Source organism: Felis catus, chromosome B3 (assembly GCF_018350175.1).
Source record: "Felis catus isolate Fca126 chromosome B3, F.catus_Fca126_mat1.0, whole genome shotgun sequence".
Lineage (NCBI taxonomy): Eukaryota > Metazoa > Chordata > Mammalia > Carnivora > Felidae > Felis > Felis catus.
In genome coordinates this window covers 71,676,618-71,702,173 of record NC_058373.1, presented here as the reverse complement: position 1 = coordinate 71,702,173, position 25,556 = coordinate 71,676,618, and the positions used below count along the sequence as shown (strand labels likewise).

Here is a 25,556-nt window from a genome sequence, read left to right as displayed (position 1 = left end):
AGAGAGAGAGAGAGAGGTGCAGAGGGGGAGAGAGAGAGAATCCCAAGCAGATCCCACACTCCGCATGGAGCCCAGTGAGGGGCATCATTCCATGACCCTGGGATTATGACCTGAGCTGAAATCAAGAGTTGGCTGCTCAGCCAACTGAGCCACCCAGGCGACACTCCCCACCCCCGAGTTTCTTTTCTAAAAGCAGCAAGTATTCACTTTCTTTGTGTCTTTTCACATATGTGTACATAATATATAAGCCTGTACGCATACATAAACTTATTGGTGTGCATTTAGGTTTGTGTGTGTTTGTGTGTCTCTCCCCCATTTTACCCCACATATAGTAGCATCCTATACACAGTGTTCCGCACCTTATTTTTTTGGTCACTAACAATATATTTGGCAAAGGAGGTACCTCACTCTAGTTAATGGCTGAATAATATTCTCCTGGTTCTATGGCTGTTTATTCATTTCCTTAATCAATCTATTATTCAGGGTGTACACTTTGTTTATGACTATAAAGCTGGAATATATATCCTGGAACAAAACAGCAACAAGCCCTGTGTATTTAGCTACTGACAAGCTCACTCCTATGCACACTGTCAGTGTTCCGAGGACCTGGCGTCGGATCCTGCGCAGTGTGGGGCAGAGGGACCTGTGGGTTGGCAACACCCAATCTTCCAGATGCCCGTGTATATCATTGGCTCCAAGGAATTCTGGGAAGTATTATTTTTCAGAATATAACAACATTACCAGCAAAATGTTTTCCTTGTAATGAGAGCCCAGTAACGTCTCTGTACATAGAAGTCAGCACTATTGTTTCAACATTCTGATCTTTTAATCCTGGAGAGAGTGAAAGCAATACCTGTTTATATGTGTGAGATAAACTTGGATACAAGGGCAACTAATTTAGTTTCTAATCACATACAGAAAATTTTTGACAAAATCGTAGGCTCTCATTTTCATGCAACTTCTATAGGATAAGCACTGTACTTAAATTGACTCATTTAAAACATCCAACAAATTGACCCTCAAAAACAAAATTGACCCTCAAAACATCCCACAAAATAGATACTATTATTTCCATTTTATTATTTTTTTTAATTTTTTTTTCAACATTTTTTATTTATTTTTGGGACAGAGAGAGACGGAGCATGAACGGGGGAGGGGCAGACAGAGAGGGAGACACAGAATCGGAAACAGGCTCCAGGCTCCGAGCCATCAGCCCAGAGCCTGACGCGGGGCTCGAACTCACGGACCGCGAGATCGTGACCTGGCTGAAGTCGGACGCTTAACCGACTGTGCCACCCAGGCGCCCCATATTATTTCCATTTTAAACATGAGCAGACAGAGGCCCACATAGTTAAGAGACAGTAGTGACAGAACCAAGAGTGTTTTCTCAAAGCCAGAGTGTTCCCATTTATTCTGGGCTGTCTCTTAGAGGGATCGAGGGTACACAGTCTCTTTAGGGTAAATCCTCTCTTTCTTCTTGTCTCAGTTTCTTTGTCTCTAAAATAGGGACAATCATTCAGGATAACTTATCTGTATTATCCTGTTTATTTTCTAGGTAATAATGTTGTTGCCATAATAAAATATGCATTCTAGGATGTAAGAGAGGGGGGGGGGTCTCCATTCTGGTGGTCCTCACCCTTTTTATCCCCCAGGACCTGTGTCATTATCCCTGCCTGTGAAACACATGTCTTTAGAACATACTAAGTAAACTGGTATGTTTTGGGAGCCATTTTTTTTTAGTGATCAGCTACATATATAGTTGTCAAGCAGTACTTCTGATTACCTGATTTAAATGGTATTATCTTTGGGTGCCTGGGTGGCTCAGTCGGTTAAGCATCCGACTCTTGATTTTGGCTCAGGTCATGATCTCACGTTTTGTGAGTTCAGGCCCCACATCAGACTCTGCACTGACTGATAGCAAGGAGCCTCCTTGGGCTTCTCTCCCTCTCTCTCTGCCCTTCTCCCGCTCACTCTCAAGTATGCATATGTGCTCTCTCTCTCAAAATAAGTAAATTAATTAAAGAAATAATTAGTATTAGCTCTACAAAAACACTTCACATTCAAATGCTTTGTTAGCTCATCCTATTCATGTGTAATGTGAGTAAATGTGTTTTCATTAGGGTTTTGGATATATCATGTACTAGTTTTATCAAGTGTAGCATACTTAGGCAGAGGGGAAGGAGTTGTTTCACACTGGCATGTCTTACATTGAATTTGTATCATCCCTACGGCTGCTTGTCTGCCCCACCATTCTTTGAGGGTAAAGATATAAATGTGGTTACCCGTGATCAGGCTAATATCCAAGGCAAGGGCAGGAGGATGTTAACTGGAGCTGAGCCAAACATCTGGGTTTGGTCACTCAATCAGTGACTTTTCCTAGATGTGCAAAAGAGCAGTTATTGCATTAAAGAGTCAAATAAGGTAGGATTCCAGGAGGATTTTTGTTTTTGTTCATTGAGTATTTATTAAGATGCCTAAGAAGACTTTAAGCCTATGTGCTGATCACTAATATATAATCCTTGTGTTCCCCTGATTCATAAAGAGTCCCATACTAAGTGATTTTTGCCTTTTCTTGTATTGCATTTGGGAAATTGCAGAATTTGGAAGCATTGGAAGTATTTTTGTTGCTCTGCCCTCAACAAAGATGAAAACCAACTGTCTTTATAAAGCCCTTCATTACTGGAGAGCCCACAGGGATGGAGAGGCTCTGGAGGTCAAGAGATCATGAGGAGAAGAGTTTCATTGTCCAGCCATTCTAGTGAGGGGACTAGTCTAGCCTTCACCATTTCTTCAGCTTGGTGCATAAGCCCTGTGTTGACTTGGAAAGTCAGCAGGCCCAGAATGGCTGCCAGAAAGAGCTTATAAACCTGCTCCATTTGGGGATGGAGGCTGCAGTGATCACAGAAACCCTGATGGAACCTGAGGTGGGAGGTCTTGGTGAGCTACGCATGGTTGGGGCTGTGGTAGGAATTTATGCTTTTGCTCTGTAGTAGAATATTACAGAATGGCCCCTGATCTATCATACTACATATATGACCTTTATAATCCTCTCCTACATTCATTCTAAGCTGCTTTGACTGATGGAAGGTGGCCACATACATCTTCCAAGTTTGGATCTTGTGACCTCTGTGCTCACTCTTATGGAGCTCCGAGCATCTCTTTCTAGAGAACCATGTGGAGAGGGGGGGTCTTAGAGGGTGAATGAACATGAGGAGACAAAGGCCCAACATCCAGTCATCCCATCTAGGGGAACTCAATATGTGAGTGAAGTCACCTTAAATGACAACCACAAGAGCCAGCCCAGTTGACACCAGAGTTGTCCAGAGATGAGCTAACCTAGCTGAGTTCAGGCAATTTACATAATAATGAAAATTAATAAATAATTGCTGTTTTAAGTCACTCAGTGACTTAAAACATATGTATATGCCTGACACAAAATAGGTGTTTAAAAGTGTTACTGGTTTCTTTCTATATTTCTGTGCCTTCTTAGATAGCCATAGGGATGATAAATGAAGGATGCTGAGGGGGTCTAAGCTATATATCACAACTCATCACCCAGGACATCCTCCTAGAGTTAAAGATATTTTGCCCTTTTGCTTTCTATTGGGCTAGAGGTAGTTAAGGGCAGGAAGAAAAAGACTTCCTGGGGCACCTGGGTGGCTCAGGGTGTTAAGCGGCCAACTATAGATTTCTGCTCAGGTCATGGTCCCTGGTTCATGAGTTTGAGCCCTGCATCTGGCTCCATGCAGACAGTGGAGCCTGCTTGGGATTCTTTCTCCTTTCTCTATGCCTTTCCCTTCTTCTTCTTCTCTCCCTCTCAAAATAAATAAATAAACATTAAAAAAAAGGGAAGACTTCCTGCTCTAGAGATATCTGAGGAGTGAAACTGTTAGATTAATACTTACTGATGGATTGTTCTCTCCAGGCTGTTGGCAAATCCACTAACCCAGATGGTCTCAGAAGTTGTTACTACTGAGATCACCCCTCACTCTTTTGTGTTAATCTTTTATCTTGCTCAAATGCAAAGGTTGTTCTGTATATTTTATATAATAATACAATATAATAATATAATATATAAATTTGAGGTTTTTAAATTTATTTATTTTTTTTAATTTTTTGTTTCAACGTTTATTTATTTTTGGGACAGAGAGAGACAGAGAATGAACGGGGGAGGGGCAGAGAGAGAGGGAGACACAGAATCGGAAACAGGCTCCAGGCTCCGAGCCATCAGCCCAGAGCCTGACGTGGGGCTCGAACCCACGGACCACGAGATGGTGACCTGGCTGAAGTCGGACGCTTAACGACTGCACCACCCAGGCGCCCCTAAATTTGAGTTTTTACATGCAGGGACTCATGCTTATAATGCACCATCCAAATAAAATTATTTGATTTAATTTAATTATGCATGTAAACCAAATTTACATGCACACAGGCCATTGTTGGGTGTCCCAATTGGGTGGGTGTTGGTGGTGTGGATGGTGAAAGAATTTGCCCAAAGTAGACCAAAAGAGACAGAAGGGATGCCTGGGTGGCTCAGTTGGTTGAGCATCTGACTTTGGCTCCGGTCAGGATCTCACAGTTTGTGAGTTCAAGCCCCATATAGGGCTCTCAGCTGTCAGTGCACAGCCCTCTTTGGATCTTCTGTCCCCCTCTCTCTGCTCCTCCCCTGCTTGTGCTCTCTCAAAAATAAATAAAAACGTTAAAAAAAAGTAATTTAAATAAAGAACAAAAGAGAGAGAAATTTACTGACTACACTGCAAGGGAGCAGTAGGCAGGACAGTAGAGGAGAGACTGTGATGAGGCGGTAGTGAGGAAGAGGGAGTATGGGGATGTATGAACTTTTCCCCTTTTTTGTAATCTTAGGAACTGTGCCTGGTTGTAATTGGTCAGTTAGGGCCTATGGCTATTTTGAGGTGAGTCGCTTAATGAGACTGTTTGCATTCAGCTCAGTGGCAAGGGCCCTTGCCTTGCTCTATAACCATTTTGCAAGTGAAGAAAGGAAGAGAATATCTACTAAGATTCTACAGTCAACTAATGGAAGAAGATCTGGACCAAATCCCACATCCTGTTTCCCTCAGACTTCTACTCACATAGCTGAGACCATGTCGTGACCCCAAGTGTCACTATCAAAATTATGGGTGCACACTGTGCTTTGTGAAATGAGTCCAAAGAAATCCCCAGATCTCACTTGCTGTCATCAGGGCCAACCACCCAGGTACTATTCAGGGGCTTTCCCCAGTGTCTGTGCTCCAGGAGAGGAGAGGAGAGGAGAGGAGAGGAGAGGAGAGACGAGACACAGGTTTCACCTCAGCTCGTAGTGTATGCATCCAGGGGAACAGCACCTGCAGTGTGACTTGTCTGAGATTCTCAGTCGTTGTTGGTTCCCCTGCAGCAGTAGGAGCCATCTTGACTTTGTCCCCTTATTCCCAGTGCCTCCCACTGTATTACTGGTTGTAGTAGTTGCTCAGTGTTTGCCCAAGTGATGGTGTCTTATCTATGGCTGTCTGTGAGGCTCAGGGCACACTCCCTTTCCTCTGTTTGGGCCACCAGAAGGACAGAGGATGTTGAAGTGTTCCTTTTTTTTTTTTAATAATTTTTAAAAAATTATTTATTTATTTTGAGAGAGAGAGAGATAGAAACAAGAGTGAGCAAGTGGGGGAGGGGCAGAGAGCGAGAGAGAATCCCAAGCAGACTTCACACTGTCAGAGTGGAGCCCAAACTCATGAACCATGAGATCACGACCTGAACCGAAATCAAGAGCAGGACGCCTAACAGACTGAGTCACCCAGGCGCCCCGAAGTGTTCCATTTTCATTCTTGGTCTCCTGTCTCTTGCTGCTTTCTTTTTATATTTCTTTTTTTCTATTTTATTGTTTTATTTTCCTCCCTCCTTCCCTACCTGCCTTCCTCCCTTCACCTTCTTTTTACAACACAAGATACCTTTGGATGTAAATTTTATTATTAATTTAAAAAAGAAAACTGACAAGCAAATCAGATGGAACCAATCACATTTGTTTTCTCCTTACTCTCCGGGGCTTATTTATCTCTTGGGTGATACCAGGTGGGGAAGCCTCAGTCTCTCAGCCTAAGGCAGGGAGAGGCACAAGTCAGATCTGCATCTTGATGCATAAGTCCCAACTATGAGGCAATCCCACGGATTGGTATGGGTCTCCTTGCTTTGTGATTGGCTGATTAACTCATGCTTAAGGGCAGCATTGTTGTTGCTGGTATTGAAACTAGTCCATTTACAAAGCATCCTGCTACAGGGCAGAGATTTGACAATTTGATCTGGCTGCTTCGGCAAAAATCTATGTTGAAGAGAGCATGATGGTTCCAGAGGTCATTTGTTGTTGTTGAAAATTTGTGTTTTTTTACTTAAAAAATTTTTTTTTTAGTAATCTCCATGCCCAACATGGGCTCGAACCCACAACCCTGAGATCAAGATCAATGTGCTCTACTGATTAAGCCAGCCAAGTGCCCCAGGATCATAGATTTTTTAAACTCTGGCTGGGGTGGTCCCAGTCAGGGCTCTCTACAGATACATGACATCACAGAGTCCACATGGCATCACAGTCCACATGGCATCACAGAGCAGTGCTGGTCTCTGCATGGGATAGCATGAATTGAACCCTGACATCCTTAGAACATGAGTCATGTTCATGTAGAAACTTCTTAGGGGTAGGGTGTGGATTCTAGTTCATGGATAAGCTCTTAGAGGAAAAGCCAAGGACTGGGCAGGAACTGGGAATCTCCCATGTCTCTCTCTTTTTTAAAAAATGTTTATTTATTTTTGAGAGAGAGTGAGGGGTGGGGAGGGGCAGAGAGAGAGAGGGAGACAGAGGATCCAAAGTGAGTTCTGCACTGATAGCAGGGAGCCCAAAGTGGGGCTCGAATTCGTGAACCCAGAGATCATGACAAGAGCTGAAGTTGGACACTTAACCAACTGAGCCACCCAGGCACCCCTCCCATGTCTCTCTTGATGGACTGGGACTTTGACATGGGTGCCAGAATGGCTATGGCAATCAGAGGATGTAGACATCCTCTTGCTTTCAGTTCATGACTGAAGAAAATCTTAAAATTATCCTATCGTAGTGGTCTGGGTCAGGGCACCCATTGTCCAAGAATGAATTTAGCAGTTTCTAGTCCAGACTCAGGAGAGGAATTCCAAGAAGGAAACTTGGATTTATCATTAACTCACTAACTCTTCCATGCCTTCTAGAAATACTGTTTCTAATATATTATCTTGCAACAAGGACCAATTCAAGAGAGAACTTTTTGGAAGGATATGTCAGTATTTTTGAGAATCACTGGGAATGGCCAGCACAGCTATCCAGCCCAAGAAGTTGTCTAGAAAATGAAGAAGAAGAAGAAGGAGGAGGAGAAGCAAGAGAAGGAGGAGGAGGAGGAGGAGGAGGAGGAGGAGAAGAGAAAAGAAAATGAAGAAGAAATATAAGAAGAAAGGGATTAAGAAAGAGAAAAGGAGGAGAGAAAGGTGTATAATAAGAAAAAATATTTATAATATGGAAATGATTTTTCATTTCTGAGTTAGTGGGATTCTTTACTGACTTCATTAGATGTCCCGAACTCTGTGTTAGGGGCTAAAACCAGGAGAGGAGTGGAATGTATTATGGGAAGAGCTCTCTTATTTTTCTTATACAATTCTTTTTCCAAATTTACATTTTGATCTTGGTAAGATGCCTTTATCCAAGCTCTGAAGGCACTATGGCCATCAGACATCAATAAAATGTCCCAAGATTCTACAGGCCAGGTCAGTCTCACCCACTTCCCTTCTTTTTAATTCTACTCCAGCCCACCAAAGGGCCACATTACATAGAGGCTTAATACTTAGAAAAAATAGAGCAAGGGAGGGCCATTTGCAAAGAGGAACCCATGCTACTTTTTATTTTTAGTAATACCCCATTTTTTCTTCACACAAACATTCTCCATCTCATCACCTCCTGATGCTGGAAACTCGAGGCTGTGATTTTTTTGCTGTTCATAAATCTGCAGAAGTTTAAAGCCTTGTAAGTTCTTCTTGGGTTTTTTTTTCCTCTGCTCCACTTGCAGTGGATTACTTTATCTAATTTTTAGCCTTGACCTAATTTTTGCCTCTAGTCTATGTCAACTAACAACCTGAAAAAACACAGAGGTCTTCCTGTGAAATCTGGAAGAGAATGAGTGTTGTGTAAGATACTAAACCTAGGTTTCTAGAATCTTGCATGACTTCACATATGTGCTGTTTTCTACATACCTGTCATTTATATTTCCAGTGCTTGTATTTCATTATGTAAAATGGGAATTTTATCTTTATTTGAAACTAGCTATTTGTGGACTGTGCTTTCTGTTTCTGAAACTGTTAATCACAGGGCATATTAAGATACATGACCTCTAAGTAGCTTATGGGAAATTAGAGAAACTAGACGTGTGATAGAAGTAATAATACGTGTATGAACATGGTTTTATGGGAGCTTAGGAGATGGAGTTATTTTCCCTCTTTGATCCAGGAAAGCTTCCAAGAGGAAGCTCCATCTGAGCAGGGCCAAGAGGACGAGCAGGGGTTTGCTGGGTAATAGAGAAAGGATGAGCATTCTAGACTGATGGGTTGGTGTGGAAAAATGCACAAAGGTGGGGAAGGTCTGAGCGCTAAGAGAAAGATGTTCAACAGATATCCAGCTTTTAGGTAAGAAAAATTGGAATCAGACTCTTGAATTGGTATAATATCATGACAAAGTGAATCCATATAATTTTTTACTAGTTTTCTATATTCTTGTTATCTGAAAATGCATTCATGTGACCGTTGATGTCCTTATGTAAATATGGACACAAACTGTGACCTGGACAGGACTCAATGCAGAGCTAATAGCACTCGGCTGTGTCATCTTGTTCTGTCAGATTCCTTAATTCCTCTGATTATTAAGAAAGTTTATTCATATACCTGGTGTGCGAAGCATTTTTATAGGTGATGAGGATGTAAAAGTGAATTAAGTGTGGTGTAATGCTGTAATGCTTATAGTCTCTGTAATGCTGATAGTAATGCTTACGGTCTTTTTTTTTTTTAATGTTTATTTATTTTTGAGAGAGAGAAACAGAGTGTGAACGGACGAGGGGCAGAGAGCAAGGGAGACACATGAACTGAAGCATGCTCGGGCTCTGAGCTGTCAGCACAGAGCCCAGAGCAGGTCTTGAACCCACGAACTCTGAGATCATGACCTGAGCTGGTCAGATGCTTAGCCAACTGAGCCACCCAGGCACCCCTAATGCTTACAGTCTTAATGGATAAAGAGCTGCACTCAAGTGTTGATAACAGGAGGCAAAACCCACACACTGTAGTCATAGTGAGTATATTTGGCTCAAGAGCTGCTCTGATTTGCCTATTCAATAGGTTTTTTTGTTGTTGCTTGTTTTTAAAATAGGATTTTTGAAGTTGGTGGTAAGATATCCAAATGAGAATTTTCATGTAGAAAATTTGGATTTCTGGTTTGCCTTAATGTAGTCAAGTAGGTGGCCATCGTTACCTCAGTGTAACCATCAGCTAGAGACCCTTGCTAAAACTGAGACACAAAGAATCAGCTTTTAACATACTACTTTGCTTGTGCAATCAGAGCAAATAGAAATAAAGTGTCATAAGAATTACTTCTTTTATTAACTCCATGAAGAATATGAGCAACAGCTCTGTGAGCAATTAGAAACACTTGCAGAATGATGAGAATATAGAGGCTGCTTGGTTTTGAACAGAATTGGATAAATATGACAAAATCTTTGACCTTGGGCTTCATTTTTTCTACTGTCCTTGGGTCTTTTATTCTTTTATTTTTAAAGCATATTTCTTTATTTTGAGAGAGAGAGAGAGTGTGTGAGCGCACACCGTGTGCAGGGGCTGGGGTGGAGCAGAGAGAGATAATTCCAGGCAGGTTCCCTGCTGTCAGTGCAGAGCCTGAGTTGGGGCTTGATCTCATCTCAGGTGAGATCATGACTTGAGCCGAAATCAAGATTTGGATGCTTAACCGACTGAGCCGCCGAGGCGCCCCATGTCTTTTATTCTTCTGTGAAAACGTTTTCCAGGTACATATTTTTGAGTTGAAGCTTGAAATAAAGCTGTTGGTAGAAGTATGAAATGTGAACAACTCGTGGGAAGTGAGGTGATTGATGGAAGGCAGGATGCATAAATAGCTAAAGCCTTCATTGTCATGTGTTCACTCTAATGCAAATGAATAATCAATACACGACATCTCTGGTTTCATATGTATTTATTGTTGCTTAGAACAACACTGTGTGAAAAAGTGAGTTGAAAAAGGAAATGTTAATTAATAATAGGGATGGGCTGAAGCTCTGGTGCTGGGTGCCTGACATCTGGGAAACTCTGAGATAAACAGGCTTATGTGGGTCAACGCCCTAGTTGTCTGGCTTCTCAGTTTGAACTTGTTTCTCAACAGTGTTGTTTTCCAAGAATAGTCATTACTGCTGATATATTTAGTAGCTGGGTCTTTCCCTTGAATTGTTGGCCTCTTTATTGTTAAGGTATGTTCTTCCTCCAAACCCAGGGTATCTTCCTGCATGGAGTGTCATGCCCTACTCTCAGTCTTCTACTTGCCTCATACCTTTCCCTTAAGAGGGACAAGCCTGGTTTTCTGCTAAAGTGCATGGGCTTTTTAAAAAGACAGATCAGAGTTTGACTCACAGCTCTGCTATTCACCTACCATGTGACTTCAGACAAGGCTCTTGTCTTCCTTTTTCTGCCAGGGAAACAGTAAAATTCTTCCCAGATACACAGACATACTAAGTCTGATGGTGGGCTACTCTAGATTCTGAACACAGGTAAAAACACTAGGAAGTGCTGAGAGTGTGACCTCCCAGACAGCATTTGTGTGAGGCTTAATCCCAATCGCCTTGTATGAAATAGGTGCACCAAAGAGGTGGTGGTTTCCTTGTTTATTTCCAACATTCCACGAGGCATACAAATCATGAATGATGCTGAGATATTTAGGCTATATAGCGCCCATCAAAGCTTCCTCTTGGGTTTAATGAGTTTTAGTCCTTTTTTGTTTTTCTTAGAGCAGTGTTTGAACCTTCTTGGAGTTAGCTAAGGGCAGGAACTACTTCACTGATATTTGTTGACTAACCAACCAGTATCCCCCAGGGCGTTAGCCAGTTACCACACTTCACACCTGGACAGTCTCGGTGGTGTAAGATCACTCTGTAGTCTTCTGTGTTGAACTGTTTTCTTGCTCAATTCTCTTGCTCAACGGAACAACAGCTCTGAGGGGTAGGGATTTGCATGTTGCCTTCAATGTAATAGTGAATGCTTTTCTTAATAATCTTAAAGCATCAATAACAAATATACGTGTTGCATTAGTCAGGTTTCTCCAGAGAAACAGAGCCAATAGAATATACATAAAGAGATTTATTATAAGGAATTGGTTCATGCAGTTATGAAGGCTGGCAAGTTCCAAGATCTCCAGGGTGAGTCGGCAAGCTGAAGACCAGGAGAGCTGATGGCATAGTTCCAGTCTGAAGGCAGGCAGGCTTGAAACCCAGGAAAAGCTGATGTTTCAGTTTGAGTCAGAAGGCAGAAGAAAGCTGATGTCCCAGTTGAAGGCCATCAGGCCAGAGAATTCTCTTTCATTTGGGGGAAGGGTCTACGTTTTTGTTCTATTCAGACCTTTAACTAATTGGATGAGGCTCACCCACATTAGAGAGAGCACTCTGCTTTACTGAGTCTATCAATTTAAATATTAGTCTCACCTTAAACCATCCTCACAGAAATATCCAGAATAATGTTTGATTGAATATCCAGGTGTTGTAGACTCTAAGCCTAAAGATCTCTCTTGTCTAGCAAAAGAGCGGATGCAGGATTGAAGTGAGAGATGGCTAATGTCTGGGAAAAGACAAGAGCCCTGAATAAGGGTCCTTGCCCCGTATTTATTCAGATCAGAAGGCTTACAAATGTGGCGGGCGTACACAAAGAGACAAAGAAACTGTGAACATTAACTTGAGGACATGAGGGGGAAAAGGGGATTTTGAAGATATACAGTGTTTGGGGTTTGGACAATATAAAACAAAATCCAGGCGCCAGGCAGATGGGTGGATGGTAGTTAACAGCAGACAGGAGGTGTTGTGCTTGTTTATCTTTGCCAGCCTAGGGGATGAGACAGATAGGGGGAATCACCTCAGGGTTAACAAGACACCTTTTCTTTTGTTAACCATCTCAGCTCCGGCCTGCTTTGCCTGCAACACAGCGGCCCAAAGTCCAATTCACCAATTAACCTAACCTGACCCTATTCTCCTATGAAAGTAGCTTTCTGCTATAGTACTAAATTTGGGGGGCTTTCACCCTGAATATCTAATCTTGTTATTCCTATATATTGGGCACTTTTGCACTGTTTCTATTTCAGGCCTTTGCCTCTCCCTTTATATTTTTGGGGGCTCAGCAGCCCCTCCCTATTTTGGGGTGCCTTTGCACCTCCCTATTCCTGGCACCTTTGTGCCTCCCTATTCTCTGGTGTCTTTGCACCCCCCTATTCTTGGAGTGCCAATCTGGTTTACCCAAACTCGGGTGTGAGCATTTTATTGAGTTTGTAGTTCTTTATGCCTTGTTAACCCATTGGTGTAAGCCCAGGGGATTCCTAAGCTTATCCCCCACATCCAGGCACCCTGTGGCCCACTCAAGTTGACACATAAAATTAAACATCGCATATATACATATATGTATTTATAATAGAATAGGTTTTATTTCAGGTAGTCTATTTTTTCTGGATTTAGGCATAATCATTTAAGAAAATCAGGTTTACATAGTAGAACAATTCAGAAATGTCAATTGCATTTTCTGTAAATGTTCTTCTACACGCCCACATACCTACTCCTTTATTTTGTTGGGGATTCAGAGAACTACAGAGAATCTGAGCTGGAAGGAATTTGTTAGGTCTTTCATTCCAAGTCTTTCATTTAGCAACTGGGGACCAGAATGGTGGGGTGATTTGTCTCTCTGACACAGAAAATTTGTCTAGCTGACAGAACTGGGAATTAAATAAATGGCTCCTTGATACAAGGATTCCATTAGGACTATGTGGCAATTTAACAAATGAGATGCGTCTGTGGGCAATCTGTAGAGAATCTCCAGGTAGTGGGATAGAGGGAAGGAAGGAGGCAGGAGCTGGGACTGGGTGTGCAAGAAGAAGGAGGATCTGACAAGGTGAGCTCCTCAGCTGAGTACTTAGAGTGAGGAGACAGGAGAAAGGGAGGGAATGTGAAGTGCTGAGGGTCTTGGGGTCAGGGGAAGGAGGGACTGGTAAACCAGGGGAAGTGAGACACGGATGCCCTACTCTCTGTCTCTTCATTCCCTCTTTTGGGACAGAAAACATGACCCACATGTGGATCCTCTTCCCACTCACTCCTGGACAAGACTGTCTCCTTCTAGGTCAAGCTTTGTAATCAACTCCCCAGACTCCTCCACTCTACCACGGGGGATATGGATGTGAAGTAAGACCTTCCCTCTCCAGACACGGTTGATTCTCTCTGCTCAGCATCACAGTTGATCACTTCTCCTCCTTGGTGAGGCTTATCTGGGGAATGCAGCTTCTTATGACAGAGGCAACGATAGAAACCACTGTGAGATCAGTCCTTGTACCCTCAAGGCAGATAGTCATGTCAAGTTTCAGGCTGGTCTCCAGGACATTCCTGTCTCCTGGCTCTTCCATGACTGCACAGGGCATCTGTTCTCAGCCTCTCTACAAGTTCCGCCTCTTCTTCCTGGTACTTGGATTTTGGAAAGCCCCATGGTCAGTGTGTGCCCTTCGTCATCTACACAGTCTATTATCTTATATGGTCTCAAGGCTTTAAATGCCATTGGCATTGATATTCTAAAATTCCTAGATTTATATCTTTAGTCTAGCTCTCTCTCCTGAACTTCAGACTCATATATCCAATTGTCCACATGGCATCATCACTGGATGTTTAATAGACATGTTAAACTTACCATGTCTCAAAGGGAGAGATTTTTCTTCTTCTTCTACCCTAAAACTGCTCCTCTGTTAACATCTCCCTTCTCAGTCGAAGGTAATATCATCCTTTCCACTTTGAAGCCAACAACTTTGGTGTTGTTCTTGATTCCTTTCTTTTTCTTTTGTCCCTCCTTCCAACCTGTCAGTAAAGTCAGTTGTTTTCACCTTCAAAACACATTCAGCCCTCTCTCACTGCCTCCACTGCTACCACCTGGCCTGAGAGACCATTTTTTTCCCACCAGGATCATTACACAAGTCTGGGACCTGGACTCCCTGCTTCTACCCTTAACTTCACACACAGCAACCTGAGTAATCTTTCAGAATATAACTCAGATCATACAACTCTGCTCAGAATCCTCTAATGCCTCATTTAACTCTTGAGTAAAAACTAAAATCCTTACAAAAGTCCTTACACTCTTAAGCAATCTCTCCTCTCACACCCTTACTTTTCAGAACAACTCCCCTACTATTTATCTTCCCTCTCAATTCACTCTTCTCCAATGTCTGGTCTGTTTGCTGTTTGTGAAAGACAGACATATTCTCTTTAAGAAATCACCTCCTCTCCCCCAGATATATGTAAGGCTAACTCCCATACCACCTCTAAGTCTGTGCTTCAATGTCACCTTATCAAGGGCCCTTAACTACCCTACTTAAAAATGCTATTCAGGAAGACTGGGTGGCTCAGTTGGTTGAAGCCTCCCACTCTTGGTTTCTGCTCAAGTCATGATCTCACAGTTTGTGATTTAGAGCCATGCATTGGGCTCCGTGTTGTCCATAAGAAGCCTGCTTGGGATTCTCTCTCCCTCTGTCTCTGTCCCTCCCCTGCTTACACACACACACACACACACACACACACACACACACACTCTCTCTCTAAAAAAATAAACTTAAAAAAAAAAGCTTTAAAAATTCTATTCATAGCTGCCCTTCATTCTCCTTCCTCTTCTATTTTCTTCCTCTCTTCTATAAGATCCCATGGATCTTATCACCTTAACCGTCTGCATAATTTACATTCTTCTTATATTTACTCTCTGTCTCTCTCTCTTTTTGGCCTGCTGTATTCTCAGATGACTCCCACAAAGTCTGCACATAAGTGTCTAGCAAATAAGTACTCAAGACATGATTGCTGAATAAGGCTCCCCAATGAAAGGCCCAACTGCCACTACACAATATTGCTGAGATGTCAAGGTCAGGGACTGATTTGGGCTCCAGGCCAGCTCTTACCAGCTTCTCGCTCAACTGCATCTGCACTCTGGTCATCCATGAGGCCTAATTTGGGCGGGGGACGGGGGGAGCTGATGCAGACAACCCCTTTCCCTATCTGGTAAGTGCTGGTGATCTAACCCCTCTTTATCCGTGGGGAACTTCAATCCTTCCTTCTAACGCTTCCTCACCGGAATCCGCACCCCTCATTGACCCCAGCCCGCTGCCTCTCTCACAGAGTCTCCAATGGCTGAGGCCGTTGACCGCAAAGCGGGGTGGGCGCTGGCTGCCCTGGGTGAGTCTCCCCGACCGCGGGTGTAAATGCGCCTTCCCGCCAGCAGTGGGCAGGAGCCGCCGCGCAATCCAGTGCTGGACGCTCGCCAAGCTCTGGCCTGGCCCATTTCTGCGCGGGTTCTCTGCTCTGTCCCCAAATCCCGCCTTCTTCCAGGGCGGTGGTGACGCGGTGCTGGGCGTCTATTCCGGAAAGCTATGCTCCCACCCTGGGATGCTGTGCTTCGGGTTCTCAAACAGCACTCCTGTCCACAGGGACTGTAGCGATAACACGGTGTAGGTTAATTTAATTACAGTGAATGGAATAAGATTGTAATTAACCTAGATTCAAAAGACATTTGGTTGCTAGGCATTTCATGGTCTTTTGGTCGGCAAGGTGGCCCCAGGCCTGCCTTCTTGTACAGAAGCTTTTAAATGTCTCCTCCAAACACCATTGAACAAAAGCATTGACCCCTTTGATAAAGTTTCTGGAATGACAAATGAAAGGACTGAGCCTTTCTTCTTTTCCTAGACTATAGCAAGTTCTTTCCTTACCCCGAGAGTGGAGAAAGAGTGCTCAGATGGAATTATGGAGAGGCCTGTCTGAAGAGGGATGATACTTAGTGTTTTCCTAAGAAATTGAAAAATTGTATTCAGGTGAAGTTGACCCATTGCATATTGAGCACATGGAGGCATTAACTGAGATCTAAAGGCTCACAGGGAACTAATTATGTAAACAGGTTCTGTAAATGAAATTACTATACAGGTTTTGTAGTACAGTGATGAAGAGTGTAGATTTTGAACAGCCTTGTCCAGGTACCAGTCCTGACTCCTTCTATACAATACTTATCATAAGAGTTGGTCAGAGGCACCTGGGTGGCTCAGTCAGTTAAGTGCCTGATTCTTGGTTTCAACTCAGGTCATGATCTCATAGTTTGTGGGTTTGAGCCCTGTGTCGGGCTCTGTGCTGCCAGCACTGAGTGTGCTTGAGATTCCCTTTCTCTCCCTCTCTTTGCCCTCCCCAGCTCTTGTTCTTTCTCTCTCTCTCTCTCTCTCTCTCTCTCTCTCTCTCTCTCTCTCAAAATAAATAAATAAAATTAAAAAGAAAGAGTTGGTCAGTTACTTATCATGCCTATGTCATCTAATCTGGAAAATATTGATAGCAATAATATACACATAACAGGTTTGCAGGGGAAATTTAATATGGTAAAATGTGTGTGTGTGCGTGTGTGTGTAAAATATGTAGCAGAAAACATTACAAGGTAAAAGGTGATCTTACTAAGGAACATCAATCCTATTTATCAGGGTAGCAACGTGGTATCCAGTACTGCTGTGACCCTTCTGTGATGTTTACAATGAGAGAGAACATGCTCATTTGTTTTCCTTACTCCCAAAGGCATTCGAACTGGGACTCAGGGTTTCATGTCTTTTTGAGTGAGTCCTGCATAGATGGATGGCAACTCCTACGGATGAGGCCTTATTTCTCAGAGACACTTACCCAAACTGAAATAGAGGAAATCACCTTTTAACATTTTGCTTTACTCATAAAATCAGAGCAAAGAGACATAGGTGATAACAAGAATTACATCTTGTATCAGTTCAGTGGTGAATCTGAGGAAGTGTCTGCAAACAATTAGAGCACCTTTTCCTAATGGTTACAAATCAGGATGTGCATGATTTAGTATCTCTTTTGTATAGAATTTGATAAATATGGCCAAACTATTGACCTTGGGCTTCATTATTTTCTACTGTCCTTGGGTCCTTTACTCTTCTCTGTAAGCATTTTTCAAGGTATTTATTTATTATTTGTTTATGTATTTATGTATGTATGTATTTTTAAAAATTTTTAACGTTTTTATTCATTTTTGAGAGATAGAGAGAGACAGAACACTAGTGGGGTAAGGGCAGAGAGAGGAAGATACAGAATCCGAAGCAGGCTCCAGGCTCTGAGCTGTCAGCACAGAGCCCAACACGGGGCTCAAACCCACAAACTGTGAGTTCATGACCTGAGGCCAAAATTGGACGCTTAACCGTCTGAGCCACCTGGGCACCCCTCAAGGTGGAGTTTTTAAAATGACAACTCTGGATATGGCTGTACTGTATGTGTACACATTGAAATGTGTATAACAGATGGGAAATGAGATGATTGATGTTAGTAGGTAAATATAAAAGTATTCACTGTCATGTATTATGTAATTAACATACACTTTCATGATATACTAATAATTATATACACATAATTTCATGTATACTATTGCTTAGGGCCAAGTTGTGTAAAAGCATGAGTTCATAAAATGGATAATGTTAATTAGTAGTACAGGTGGAATGGAGCTGTGGCCGGGTGCCTGATGTCTAGAGAGCCCTGAGATAAGCAGTTGGGCTTGTGTAAGTCGATACTCTACTTGCTTGAATTTCTCAGTTTGTGCTAATCCACTTATTTCATTACTGCTGAAATTTTTAGGAAATGAGGCTTTTCCTTCAGAGGGAGACTTGGCTTCTTACCCTGTTCTTCCTCCGAAGCCAAGATAACTTCCTGCACAAAGCATCATTCCTTCTTCCATCTCTGTCTACTCATCTCACATCCGTAAGAGGGACAAGCTTGGTTGTCTATTCAAGTACATAGGCTTTTTAAAAAGTTTAGAATTTGTTTCCTGAATTCCACATATGAGTGAAATTATATGGTATTTGTCTTTCTCTGATTGACTTATTTCGCTTAGCATAGTACACTCTGGCTTCATCCACGTTGGTGCACGTGGCAAGATTTCATTCTTTTATATGGCTGAGAGATATTCCATTGTGTATATGTATATATATGTATATATATACCTCATGGAATAAGTTGCTCCTATAAGTGTTTGGAGGGATGAGGAGAGATGGAGACAGGTGTGGGGAATGGGAAGTGCTGAGGGCCTGGGGTCTGGTCAAGGAGAGAAGAGTATCTTGGGAAACAAATGCAGGTGCCCTACTCTCTGTGTCCTCCCTCCCTCTTCTGGGACAGAGACATGAGGCAGATAAGCAAACATATTAACCTTACTTCCTGTTAATGTTTATTTTTTTGAGAGAGAGAGAGCAAGCAGGGGAGGGGAAGAGAGAGAGAGATAGAAAGAGAGAGAGAATCTCTGTACTGGTGGTGCAGAGCCTGATGTGGGGCTTGAACTCACAAAATGCAAGGTCATGACCTGAGCCAAGAGTCAGATGCTGAACTAACTGAGCCACCCAGGCGTCCTGCAAACATATTTACCTTGAGCTAAATCTCCTTATAAATTTTTGTTGATTAGGGGCGCCTGGGTGGCGCAGTCGGTTAAGCGTCTGACTTCAGCCAGGTCACGATCTCGCGGTCTGTGAGTTCGAGCCCCGCATCGGGCTCTGGGCTGATGGCTCAGAGCCTGGAGCCTGTTTCCGATTCTGTGTCTCCCTCTCTCTCTGCCCCTCCCCCGTTCATGCTCTGTCTCTCTCTGTCCCAAAAATAAATAAAAGTTGAAAAAAAATTAATAAATTTTTGTTGATTAAGCTAAATGTTGTCCAGTGACTGCCACTAATCACAGCTACTAATTTTAGGTAATATGCTTTTTCCTCTTGGGTGTCTTCAGAGGGCTAGGTTAGTCTCACGCTACAAAGGCAACTTTCTTCTCAATATGAAGACAAGTGTTTTCATGGAGAACAAATCTCTAAACATTTCCTTGTCCTGCTGCCTGGTGCATATCCTCTTCAGAAAGTTAAGGTCAGATAAAGGACACTGGTTTGAGTCAAAGCTCTACTACTTCTGAATAATGAGACCCTGTACATACTATTTAGCCAAGTGGAACACACCAGAAGATTGGACACTTTAAGCCCAATGGCCAGATATGCAGGGCCATGAACACACCAAATTGTGAGAGCTGTAAATAAGAACTGTTGTGCAACTTAAACAAAAGTAACTGAGCAAAGTAAAGTTCAAAAAGAGGAAGTGCTCTGTTCTTGGCCATGATAAAGTAGATAGAAGTTAAAGGATGTTGAAATCTAGGCATTCCATCTCAACTCAAGTTTGTCAGATTGCCTAATTGCTTTTGTCCTGTTGCCTAATTGCACAAAAGGCTTTTGAGACCCATCTGCCTGGGAAACCTATTAAGAGCCATGAAACCTGCTTACACTATAACTTGTTGATTGACTGTATGTGCATCTCCTGCCACCTTCATTAGCAAGGTCCCTAAGCTAGCTAGTTTTGGAGTTCTGGGAAGTCATATGTACTAATTCCATCCTTTGCCTTACTGAAATGCAGACCCAAGTCTCAGGCAGCTTCTTCTGTAATGAGAACACTCACCGTTTTAACTGTGGAGACAAAAACAATGCAATCTTTACATAAAAGTGACTAATATATTTTTTTTGCCTGAATAAACTAATAATCACTTTTAAGAACAGTTGGCCTTAATTAGATGAACAGTTCTCAAATGGAAACCTGATTTGCAAACAAAATATTTCTCCTTACCTGAACATATACGAACTAACATGCACACACACACAAATCCCACGTGGGCTGATGCACACAAGTAATGCTCAGTTAGGGAGTGAAAGAATGGCAGAGTGGAAAATCTTTAGTCTATAACCTTCATTTTAGAGCTAACAAGTGGAGGTTGAGGTGATTTGCCTACCTCCCATAGCAAGCTTATGACAGGCACCAAACGGCAGGTTCCTCTCTTCATGCTTGAGATGTCATAGGCACTCTGTCTGATGCTGGTAAACATTCTAGATGTGAAGTAGTAAACGTGAAATTAGTCCATCTAGGCAATGTGTTTAAGATCATTACAGACTTTTTCCATGTGGCCTTCATCTTGAGGTCTGGGAAGAAAATATCTACAATATCATTTCTTCAGGATTAGAGGAAAGAGAGAGGCGGTGGAGGTTCCATTTTTGCTAGGCATATCCACTCTTGAGAGGGACATATCTATTTCTGTGGATGTCATCTGCTCGGCAAAAACTCTTCCCTGGGACTCCCAGCTATGAAAAAAAGAAGTTAGAATATTAGACTCAGAGACAGGAACCTGACACCCAGGCAGTGCTCAGAAACCCTGAACATCAGTTGGAAAGTTTCCTGATGATGGACCCTATCCAAGGAAGAGTTGGGGATCCTTATTTTGAGGCAAAGAAATATGTAGGGGAAACATGAATTCTACTCCCTTAGAATTGAAATGCTCATATTTTCTTTTTTTTTTTAAGTTTATTTTATTTATTTTGAGAGAGGGAGAGAGAGAATCCCAAAGGTTCCACACTGTCAGCTCAAAGACTGATGTGGGGCTTGAACTCACGAACCATGAGATTCTGACCTGAATAGAAACTTAAGAGTTGGTTGCTTAACTGACTGAGCCGCTCAGATGCCCCACATTTTCTTTTCAATAGCATTTAAAACAGGCATGTGTAGGGGTGCCTGGGTGGCTCAGTAGGTTAAGCGTCCAACTCTTGGTTTCAGCTTAGGTCATGACCTCATGATCCATTGGATGGAGTCCTGAGCTGGGCTCTGTGGCTGACAGTGTGGAGCCTGCTTGGGATTCTCTCTCACTCTCTCTCTGCCCTTTCACACCCTGCACACACTCTCTCTTTCTCAAAATAAATAAACATTAAAAAAATAAAACAGGCATATATATTTAAAGAAGTGTGTGTGTGTGTGTGTGTGTGTGTGTATTTCAGGAAGTATAAACATTTTTTATGATGCAAGGCATATGGTTTGTCAATTCCATTCTGAGCTAGCAGGGACACCCATTTCCCTCACAGGCTAGGGATCATGTGGCTGATAGATGCAAACACTTTAGAGATGTAAAATTTTAGGTTAACTGGACTGCTCAATTAAGGAGCAAGAATCTACTTTGGGGTTGGGAAATAACCTTGTATGACAGTCCCATACAGGGGTGAGTAGGTGGTAGGCATCTCCTTTATTGACAAGTCCTTCTCTCTCCTTGTCTCTTACCCAGAGAAATGAAGGGATGTGAGGTAGAAGGAGGATGTGAGGACAGTAGTTGCTGTGAGTACAAGAAGAGTGAGTGTAGATAGGTCAGGAGAAGAGAATTTATGACATTAAGTATTTGGGGCAAGGAATTCTTAGAAATAGGTACTTAGGAGGAGGGGGACCATGGCCCACTCTCTGACCCCACTCTTCTTGACCTGTTTTCACAGGGAGCGTGAATCTGATGTGGACCTTCCTCCACCTTCTCTTCCTGGAGCAAACTCTTCACCCCAGGCCTGCTCTCCTCTACAAAACATACAGACAACACCAGGTCCTGGGTCCCTGGAGGACACCACCGATACTGTGAGGTGATGGTGAGGTGATGGTGGCTGATGCACAGGGGTAAATGCGAGACGATCAACACCTTCGTTCATGAGGATGTGGCCACGTTGGCATATTTCTGCAGAATTCCACCTCTGCCCTCTACCAACAGCTGCTGTGTGCACAACAGTCACAAAGGTACTCACGATGTCAGTGTGCTTTGCCGCATAGGAACCAGACCCCTGCACTGCTATTACCACCTTAGGCCCATCCTTGTAGGCTGTGAGGACGGGGCACCTGTTCACCTGGATGGCTAGATGACTCCTGCACCTCACACAGGAAGCTAAGTGACTTGCACCCCACACCTCCAAACGTTTGAGGCCCTGGCCAAAGACTTGCCTGTAATGCTTCTCCCCTCGTATAGGGATCTCTCATTGTAACAATTCATGTGCACTTCCTGCATCTCTCTCCCAGCCTCTGCCCCCAAATCACCACTCCACTGGACATGCTGGCCACGGTGTCAATTTTTTTTGGTGTAAGACAAAATGGGGATGGAGGAGTTGGGGAGAGCCTGGGTAATGGGCATCTACTGTGGAAAAGCCTTGCTCTCACTGAGTGGCTACACAGGCCCGGCTGGCCGGGCAGATTTGCCCACAAGGTGCTCTGGTAACAACTCGCAGTGGCACTGTCCCTAGGCAGCCCTGAGTGGTCTGGCTCATAGGGTCTTTCTTCCCCACCTTCAGCTCCCTTCTCCCCAGCGGGCTCCTGTGGAGGGGATTAGGGACAACATCCAACGGGGGAAGCCCGCTGCCTTTCCAGAAACAAAGCCCTGAAGCTGGGAAACAGCACTGGAAGGAGCCGCTACCTGGAGGAGAGAAGTGGTGAAGCAGGGACTCTGGCAGGTGCTCGCGGCCACCTCATTGGCCCGCAGGGGGCGCTGCGCCACCTGAATCCGTTGGCCAAGCAGAGACCAGAAATTTTTCCTGGGTTGATGGGTTGGAAGTTTTGTGGTTACCAACACACGGCTGGGGGATAACAGGTGAAGAAGCAGAAAATTCAGCCGATATGATTACAGTCTAACTTTCAAAGAACAGATTTCTGAATTTTATCGTAACTTTCATGCTCTCATGCTCTTTAGTATTGAATTTACCACCTTCAGATTTACATTCCAGCACTGTAGATATGAAGGAAAGAAAAGATTAAGTACAGAGCAGCTACTTATGCTATAAGCTTTACAGTTTCACTGTACTGGAAAAGAGTTTGTTTCATTTTTTTTTTTTTTTAATTTTTAGTGTTCATTTATTTTTGACAGAGAGACAGAGAGCAAGTAGGAGAGGGGCAGAGAGAGAGGGAGACACAGAATCCGAAGCAGGCTTCAGGCTCTAAGCTGTCAGCCCCCCCCAAAGGGGGGCTGGAACCCACAAATCATGACCTGACCCCTTCAGGGTCATGACCTGACACGAAGTCAGATGCCCAACAAACCGAGTCACCCAGGCGCCCCAGTTTGTTTAATCTTGTAATCCATTGTATACACACTTCATTTCTTTTCTTTGTTTTTCTTTTTTTTAAAGTGCGCACCATGCCCAAAGACCCCTGAGATCAAGAGTTGCATGCTTTATCCTTGGAGCCACCCAGATGCCCCTACACAATCCATTTCTGAAGGCAGTTTTTCTACCCACAAGAGGGAGAATCTGTAGGTGACTTTCTTCTCTACCCTGTGACTCCACCAAAATCATGTCAAGGCTTTAAATCAAAGGAAGGCACCTGACTCTAGGGCAGCCATCCACGGACTGACAGGCTGGGTGCCCATGAAAGAAACTGGTCTGGAGATTTTACTGTCCTGGAATAAGGCTGACAAAACTGGATGCTCTTATTTTCATTTCCCCCCATAATTCCAGGAGCTGTGACTGTATTGTCTTCGTTTGTGACCTTTAGCATGTAGCCTATTGCTTGTTATAAGAGAGCTTTCAATAAATCTTTAATGGGCCATTGTAATAGGTCCTGCTGGTGCTAAGGATTTTTTACTGATTCTGTTTTCAGAATGGGAAAGTTCCCTTCCCTTCTGCTCTCCGTTTCCACCTGTAAATGGATTGTGAATTTTGTTGAATAATTTTTCTTCATCTGATGACACAGTCATATACTATTTCCGTCCTAATCAGTTAATGGAGTGGAATTGAATAAAATTTCTGGACATAAGCAACTCCATTTTGAAGCTCTATTTTCCTTGTCAACTAATGAACTCTTGGACTGGGCCAGAAGCCACAATGGTTTTACAAGCGGTTCCTCATAAAATTTCAAATGAGCAACTGGCATTAGGATCATGTGAGGACAGGAAAGTTAATTAATACATACCAGTGACCGTTTCATTTGATAGCACCAATAAAGTAATCAGTAAGATAGTAATCAGAAGCGGTTCAATCAATTAGCACCAAATTACCTGTTTTTTTTCTTCCTTCTCTTATCTAAAGCATGTAATTACCCCTTCCTTCTTTCTCCTAAAAAACCCCCAGCTTTCCCCACCTGAGGGGGCACTTTTCTGGTTACCCTTAAATCTAGTCCCACATTGTAACTCTGAGACCCCAAATAAAAGCCTTTGCTCTTCTTCTTTTTCTTTTAAAATTTATTTATTTATTATGAGAGAGAAAGAGAAAAAGAGAACGGGGTAGGGGCAAAGAGGGAGGAGAGAGAGAATTTCAAGCAGGATCTGCATTGTCAGGGAAGAGCCTGATTCCAGGCTCTATCCCACAAACCACAAAATCATGACCTGAGCAGAAATCAAGAGTCAGATGTTCAGTGGACTGAGCCACCCAGGTGCCCCACCTTTGTTCTTTTTCACTTCTGCCTTCTTTTCTTGGTTAATTCTGGGTGAATTGCATTAGTTGATTTTAGACTATTAAACCAGCTTTGAGATAAATCCATTTTGGTTATGCTAAACTGTCTTTTTATATATAAATGAATTTACTTTGCTAATATTTAAGGATTTTATTTTGCATTTATGGTCATGAATGAAATTGGTATGTATGTATGTATGTATGTATGTATTATTATTATTATTATTTGTATTATCTTGTCTGATTTTAGTATCCAGGTTGTATGTTAGCCTTCAGAAATGAGTTGAAGAGTATTCCTTCTTTTTCTATTTCCTATAATTGGAATTGTGTGTTATTTTACTATTTACAGAACTCATCTGTAAGGCTGTCTGGTGCTGGCATTTTCTATGTGACTGTTTTTTAACTTATGTTTCAATCTCTTTATATTGTTATGTAGATACTGAGTTTTCTATTCTTTTTTTTTTTTTTTTGAAGCTTATTTATTTATTTTGAGAGACAGAGAGAGAGTGAGTTTGAGGCAGAGAGAGGGGGGTAGAGAGAGAATCCCAAGCAGGCTCCACACTGTCAGTGTAGACCCTGACACGGGGCTCAAACTCATGAACTGTGAGGTCATGACCTGAGCATAAGTCAAGAGTTGGATGCTTAACTGAGCCACCCAGGTGGCCCTCTATTTCTTCCTGAGATAGCTTTATCAGGTTGTATTTTTATCTAGGAATTTATCCATTTCATCTAAAGAATTTTAAATATATCAGCATAACCGGATGATGTATGAAGTGATTGTATACCTGGAACTAAAGTTATGCTGTATGTAAATAAAAAATTTTTAAATATATATATCAACACAAAGCTATTCATAAGCTATTTAATATTTGCAGCATCTGTTTTTACATCTTATTTCAGTTATGACATTTTATTTGTACCCTTTATATTGATAAACTTATGAGATGTGTCTCTGTTATTAGGCTTATTAAACAAATACTTTTTTTTTAAAGTAGGCTCCATGGGCATGGAGCTTGAACTA

The 25,556-nt window shown here is 42.6% G+C and overlaps 1 long non-coding RNA gene across 2 annotated transcripts in view; it reads left to right on the top strand.

The window, feature by feature from the left end:
- The window catches only part of LOC111560847, a 29,740-nt gene extending 5,432 nt beyond the window's left edge, over window positions 1–24,308 (top strand). Inside the window, exons 1-3 of one of the 2 annotated variants that reach the window (XR_006599381.1) lie at window positions 5,884–6,677; window positions 7,219–8,023; window positions 21,614–24,308. This is a non-coding gene — a long non-coding RNA (uncharacterized LOC111560847). Of the gene's footprint in view, window positions 1–5,883; window positions 6,678–7,218; window positions 8,024–21,613 lie in introns of those variants that run through there. The other variant, XR_002742994.2, reaches the window with a different exon arrangement.
- Window positions 24,309–25,556: the final 1,248 nt, after the last annotated feature.